Consider the following 6,925-nt stretch of genomic DNA (forward strand, 5'->3'; position numbering starts at 1 on the left):
AAAAAGGGCTGGGGAGATGCCTCAGTGGAATAAGCGCTTCCCTGGCAAGTGCTAGGGCCTGAGTTCAATCCCCAGTTCTGCAAAAAAAAAAAGAAAAGAAGAGAAAAGAAAAGAAAAGAAAACAAAAACAAAAGGAAAACTCTCATTTTAGCCTACAACTTCTCTTTTCAGTCATAAGTAACAAAACTCATTATGAACCAAATAAAACTGTCTTTAAATTAGAGTTGAGAATGCAGAATTTAAAGGATATTGGTATAATTTTAACACCAAACAGCTGTTATCACGTATTTTCTAGCTTTTCTGTAAATATAAAATCTGAACACAAACCTCTGGATGTCTGGAATTTTATGGTTTGCCTTAAATATGATCTTATTTCTCAAATATTTTATTAGCTAAATACTCTACTTCAAGCTATGTCCCAAAAATCTTACATCTTTTCCCCTTTACTTTTGTTTTACCGTTTTATAACATCAAAATTATTTTCAATATGTATATAAATTATAAATATTCCTGAATAGCTCAAACAAAAATCAACGTGAAATTTCTATAGTCTTCCCAAACAAACTCAAAATCCCCCCATCCTGCCCATTCCGGAGTGGCCACTGTCCTTCAGTTGGTAATCATTGCCACCCTTGCCTGGCATTTTTCAAATGTATGTCATACAAAGGTTTGTGTTTTACAACCAAGGAGCAGGGCTAAATTTATACCTCTTTGTATACTTTGTAATGTCAGTGTAATACATTTGCCACGGCATGTAGATAAAACATTTTAATCAGTGAGCATCATATACTTAAGGAAAATATATATCAATTCATATATTTAAGGAAAATATATATCAATTTTTCTAATTTATCACATATATCTCATATCATATACTGAGAAATTAAATTTGGAAAAATTACACATTTGCGTTCTTTCTTTCCGGTACCCAGGATCAAACTCAGGACCTTCCACTTGCCAGGTAGGCGATTATGCTGCTGAGCTGTATTTCTGGCCCAAAATTATACATTTCTAAGGCAATTCCATAAAGATTTACGTATTTCATAAAGATGGACTCTTACCTTCAGCAGAATGACAGGACTGAGGCCAACCGGCTTGGTCACTGCTTCTAGCCTTTTGTAGAGAAAACCCTGAATCATCAAAAGTTGAATCCAATGTTTCTTTAAACTTCTGCAGATTTTTTTTCTTACTAGAATCTGGTGTCTTGAGTATTTTCTTTCGTACATTAGAAAGTGAGTTCAATCTTCTTGATACAGAGAGGGGTGTGCTCATAGCTTTTTCTCTTACTGGCAAAGAAAACTGAGAAAAACCAGGAGACACAAAGTCTTTCATTTTTGTTGCACTCGGTGGATAATATTCAAAATTCGGACTCTGCATCTCTTTACTGGATGGGACAGGTATGGTTTCACTTGTATAATCTGCAACATGATCTCCTGATTGATTTAAAACATTATTTTCAACCTTTAGCTTATCATCTAAATACTTTCCAGACTGATCATCCAGAAATCTATTCTTATTTGCATCTGATGTATGTCCTAATATTTCATCATCAGAATCTGAACAAAATCCTAAATCAAAGGTAACAGAAAATAAATCCCTAGAGGAATCAAACTCGTATTCATCAGGCTTCAGTTTTTCCTCATGTGTATCTTTCCAATCTGCGTACAATGCGCAATTGCTAGCACCATCAATTGCTTGGCCATGGGGTTCAGAATCATCACCCAACAAAAGTTCATCAGAAATTAAGAAGTGAGAGACTGGAGCCATTTCACTTAGCAGAGTTTGGTCTGATATAGGATGAGATTTGCGATCATTTTTCAAGGGAGAAGGGCTCACATCACTGAATTCTTCATTAAAATCTTCAAACAGTAGCAAGCTCTCATTCTGATCAGTCGGCAATAGTGGGAAATCATGGTTATCAACATCGTGATTGCTTTTGTCAACTGAATTCCTTGAATGATCTGTGTGAATTTGACCATGACTGTCAGATGATAAATTTTCATTTTTAATATTCTTATGTACCTTATCATCCCTGTCAAATAAGTATGGCTCAGCAGAATTGTTACCATTATTTGCATCAAAGAGATAGCTTCTTTCAGAAGGCTGATTAATAATTTTAAGTGAATCCAATTCTAAGTTCTCTTGTGAATCCAAAAATGAATATGACATCAAAGAGGTAGATTTACAGTTTTCAAGACTCACAATTTCACATTCCAAGTCTGAGAGTCTACTGAGAGGTGGAGGAGAATGAGATAAAAATCTCTCTACATTGGCTAGAACCTCATTTGTCAACATGCGACAAAGATGAAATTCATCGTCTGTTCTAGATACATACAGATCTTCCTCCAAAGGAAGAAATAAGTTGGATAAAAAAGATTCCTTATCCCCGAAACTGCCATAACCAGAACTTAAAAAACTTCCAACAATTGAGTTAATCGGTTTATTTGTAAGTTGGGCCTCTGTTAGTGACACATCTGGCTGGTTACTAATCTCTTCATTAACAGTACATGCTGCAGCAGCTCCAGTTCTATCTGACGACCTTGCATCATCAGGTAAATCCACCTGAAAACTAGGTTCCACAGGTAAACTTCTGTCAGTATTTAAAAAATCTGTATCGCCATTATTTTCTTGATGGGGCTGGTCCTCTTTCATTTCTTTACAAGCTGTTTTCATTAGGGACACAGTTTTAGTAGGTCTGATGTGAGTTGGCTTAAAACTTACAGCACATTCTTCATCAGACTCTGTCACTGAGAATGAATGGGCTTGATTGATACTCTTCGGCAACGAAGCGTTCTTGTGCTTTAGGATATCCCTGGCGGGATTCCGAGCAGCGCTCACTGTTGAGCTAACATCTTCCATCTGTAAGTACGACTTCATTTCCAAATCATAGCTGCACTCACCCTATAATTAGGGAACATGTAAAACTACATGAAGACAAAACAAAACAAAGCAAAGAGACAATTCTTTGCTTTGCTTTTCTTTTTTGGTAACTGCAGTGGGAACAAACCCATGAGCCCAGATGTGTGTGCTAAGCAACAAAAAACCAATTCTAAAAGATTAACTTCTATGTTAAAATATTTTCTAGTCAGGTGTGGTGGTGCACACCTGTAATTCCAGCACTCAAGAGGCTGAAGCAGGAGAATCACTGAGAGTTTGAGACCAGCCTGGACTGCACAGCGAGACCGTATCTCAAAAAAAAAAATTCTTTTTCTAAATAGTATCAGATGGCCAGAAGGCCTGCAATGGAGCATGGGAAATAGCAGGAACGCAGTAAATATACGTTAATTTAATGGCACCTGTTTTGTTGGGTCTTCCAAGTATTTTATTTGCATGCACCCATAAACAATAAAAATAATTACAATTTGAGTATATATAATGTACTAGTTCCCATTCTAAGTCCCTTAAAGGTATTAAGTCATTTAATTCTCAGAACAATTCTGTGAAGTACGTATTAACATTAATCATTTTATGAATGAAACTGAGGGGTACACAGATTAAATAATGTGCAAACATACAATTAGTAAGAATTAGAATTCCAATCCAGGCATTATGGGTTTCATATTCATAATGAGTTTAGTATTTTGACTCTCTCAAAGAAAATAAGAAACTGACCAAAAAATTCACTAGAATACAAGAGATATCTAATGATCTACATAAGACAATATTTCAGTAAATCCCAATATAATAAAATTCTAAATTAGCTTTGCAAACAGTTTATACAAACCATTAAATATCAAAATTTTACCCTGACCGAAAATATACAGAATGTGTATATATATTTTTTTTAATTTTTTTTTTTTTTTTAATGTATCTAGTTGTTGCAGGGTCTCACTATGCAGCATGGACTCATAGTAATCCTCCTGCTTTCAGCATCCCCAGCACTGGGATTACACACATGCACCACCACGCCCAGACCCTGGCCTGCTCAGCCCACCCTAGTGGCAGGGCCAGCGCAGCACTGGTGCTGGGGATCAAACCCCAGTCCCTGTGCTTGCGTAAGCTTGCATAAACAAGCGCTTTAGTCTGCTGAACTAATTCTTCTTCTAATCAATTAAGTCTATTTCTTTTCCCAAGAAAACTGAGTACTTATTGGAATCACCAGGAGCTATACAGGAAAACAAAATATTTTTAGCTATAATTATTCATAATACTTTAGTTATGTCTTCCAATTAAACAAAAACAGAGGACAAGTATGACAGAATCCTTATACCACCAACAAGAGAAGGTTATGGTAAACTCTACCTCTTCTTGTCTCATCCGTTCTATCATTTGCATAACGCTTACAAAATGGTGGCAGCGCTCCGAATGGTCAACGCGGTGGACGGGAAAGGGATGGTCCTGCCACACCCTCCATTCCGTGAGAGACAGCTGATGAATTCCTGGGCTTGTTTCTTGAATCTTGATTAAAGATTTTAAAACAAGGAAAATGATAAGCTCAGATATACATATTCACTGAAATTTCATAAACTGGTTTTAAAAACACTAAAAAGTAAGCCGGGGAGATGGCTCAGTGGAATAAGTGATTCCTTGGCAAGCACAAGGGCCTGAGTTCAATCCCCGGTTCTGGCAAAAAAAAAAAACAAAAAACAAAAAACCTAAAAGGTTGATAAGAACCCTAACACAAATAACTTGAATTCATGCAGACAGTGTCAACTGAAATCCCAGAAAAAAGAAAATCTTATAAAGTGCAGAGATGCCTTTTAAGTACATTCTAAAATAACTATTTCACTACTTTCTTTTTTTTGCTGGCTCAGCCAGCCCTGAGGGCAGGGTGGCACAGTGTGTGGTGCCCTGCACCTGCCTACGCAGGCACTTAGGACCGCTGAGCTACCTTGCCGGCTCTGCTCCACTACTTTCACTTGACCATATTCCTGTTTTATAGTTCCACTAAAGAACTACTTAAGAAAATAGAGTCTAAACTCCAGCGAAGGGCATCATAATCTCTTGGTGATACCAATCACTAGTGGGCATGCCGGCTGCCATTCTCCATCCTCCATGCTAGAGATTAAAATTTAAAAATTCAAACTTATAATCTCTAAAAATCATTTCAAAGAAATCACTCCAGACGTCCCTCCACCTCCCTCTGCACAGCTGCAGCTCCTCTCAGTTCTCCTGACTTGCAGTAGGCTAACAATCAGCTGCTCTTATTGGTGGTGCTGGTAACTCAGATCAAGCTCAGGCATCCACGCATGCTACATAAGTGCCCTACACTGAGCGACATTACTTGCACCAGCTCAACAATAATTTGTTCATTTAAAAGAAAAATGCAACTTTAAGTTTTAAACATATAATCTCAAAACAAAACCAGTTTGTTCAAAAAAGTTCATGACAACATAATTGTTACTAAAATATAAAAGAAATCTCAAAACATTATCGGGGGATAGGCAGGCAAACTATGAAGATTACAGATGAAGAGCTACTATGTAAGACCGAGTCTACTTAGAAATGCTTCTACTGTTTGGCTAGCTAAAAAATTTTCCCACTCTGTGGACTGTCTTTTCACTCTATTAATAATTTCTTTTGCTGAGAAAAAGCTTTTTAGTAAGCTGAGATACTACTTACTGATTCTTTGCAGTATTTCTCATGCAATCAAGATTTTCATAATATCTCTGCTTATATCTATACTTTTAAGTGTTCTACCTATTCTGTCTTCCAGCAGATCTAGTATTTCTATCTCAGTATTTAGATCTCTGATCCATTTCAATTTTAATTTAGTGCATGGTAAGAGACATGAATCCAGTAAACTCAGTGGGAGATACAAATGGCAAATAAATATATAAGACAATGTTCAATATCATTGCTCAGTCAAGAGATGCAAATTAAAACAACACTGAGGGGGCCTGCTGGTTAGCTCAATTGTTTAAGCACCTGCTTATGCAAAGGCAGTCAGGCGCAGGATACCATGGTTCAACCCCCAGCTCCATATGCCTTAGCAGACCGCCCTTAAGGCAGCCTGAGCCAGCCAAAAAAAACCTTCTCAACTTTGAAGTCAACAACTTCTGACACTGCCAGCCCTGAGAATAACCCATTATGAACTACTGGATTATATTGGATTACTTTGCTGAATTCACACATCTATACTATTTGAATAGCAATGGAATACCCATCTCTGACAAAAGTAAATAAAAAGGAAGGATATAAAGGACCATTTTGTAGTAAAAAAATAAATAAATAAATATATATATATATATATATTTATCTGTATGTAGAAAATATGATAGGTATACAGCTACTTTCTCTTAGTTCAATAAGAAGATTTGTACTAATAGTGTTTAGACAAGATATCATGTCTGCATCTTGTACTGTGAATAACTACTATGAAGACAACAATAAGCAATGTGTTATTATTAGCTTTTTTTTTTTTTTTTTTTGGTACTGGGGACTGAACTCAGGACCAGGTGTTGGCCAGGTGAGTGCCTATGCCACTGAGCTATTCCCCCAGCCCTTGTATTAATTATTGTAACTACCCTACTAACCTGTTTTGAAATTGTCTCAATGTTATTTCTTTCTTTTTTTTTGGTGGAACCAGGGATTAAACTCAGGCCCTTGGCTTGCCAGGCAAGCATTTATTCTACTGAGCCATCTCCCCGGCCCTGCTATTTCTTTCTCAATAAAATATATATATCACAGATTCTATCCCACCCCAGAAAGAATGGCTATCATCAAGAAGTCAACCAGAGACTGCCCGGAGCCATGGGATCCTGAATAGACCCAGAGCGCAGGCCCAGCAAGTGAGTGAGACAACCCGGGGCCCAGGCCCGGCATGTGAGTGAGACCACCCAGGGCCCGCAGATCTTCATTCGACTCCAGAGTGCAGGCCTAGCGAGGAACCCTTCAGCAGAACTCCCTGCAAAGAGGCTAGAGGCAAGACCCACCCAGCTGATTCAGGAGCAGAACATCTTCCCAGAGAGACACAAAGGGTTCA

General features: G+C 37.6%; 1 protein-coding gene across 2 annotated transcripts in view; it reads right to left on the reverse strand.

Annotated features, from left to right (window-relative positions):
* Window positions 1-6,925, reverse strand: part of Fancm (Fanconi anemia complementation group M) — a 51,277-nt gene that overhangs the window by 8,256 nt on the left and 36,096 nt on the right. The gene's annotated exons all lie outside the window — the stretch shown is intronic.

The sequence above is a fragment of the Octodon degus genome, unplaced genomic scaffold (assembly GCF_000260255.1).
Source record: "Octodon degus isolate 3935 unplaced genomic scaffold, OctDeg1.0 scaffold00102, whole genome shotgun sequence".
In the NCBI taxonomy this organism is placed as follows: Eukaryota; Metazoa; Chordata; class Mammalia; order Rodentia; family Octodontidae; genus Octodon; species Octodon degus.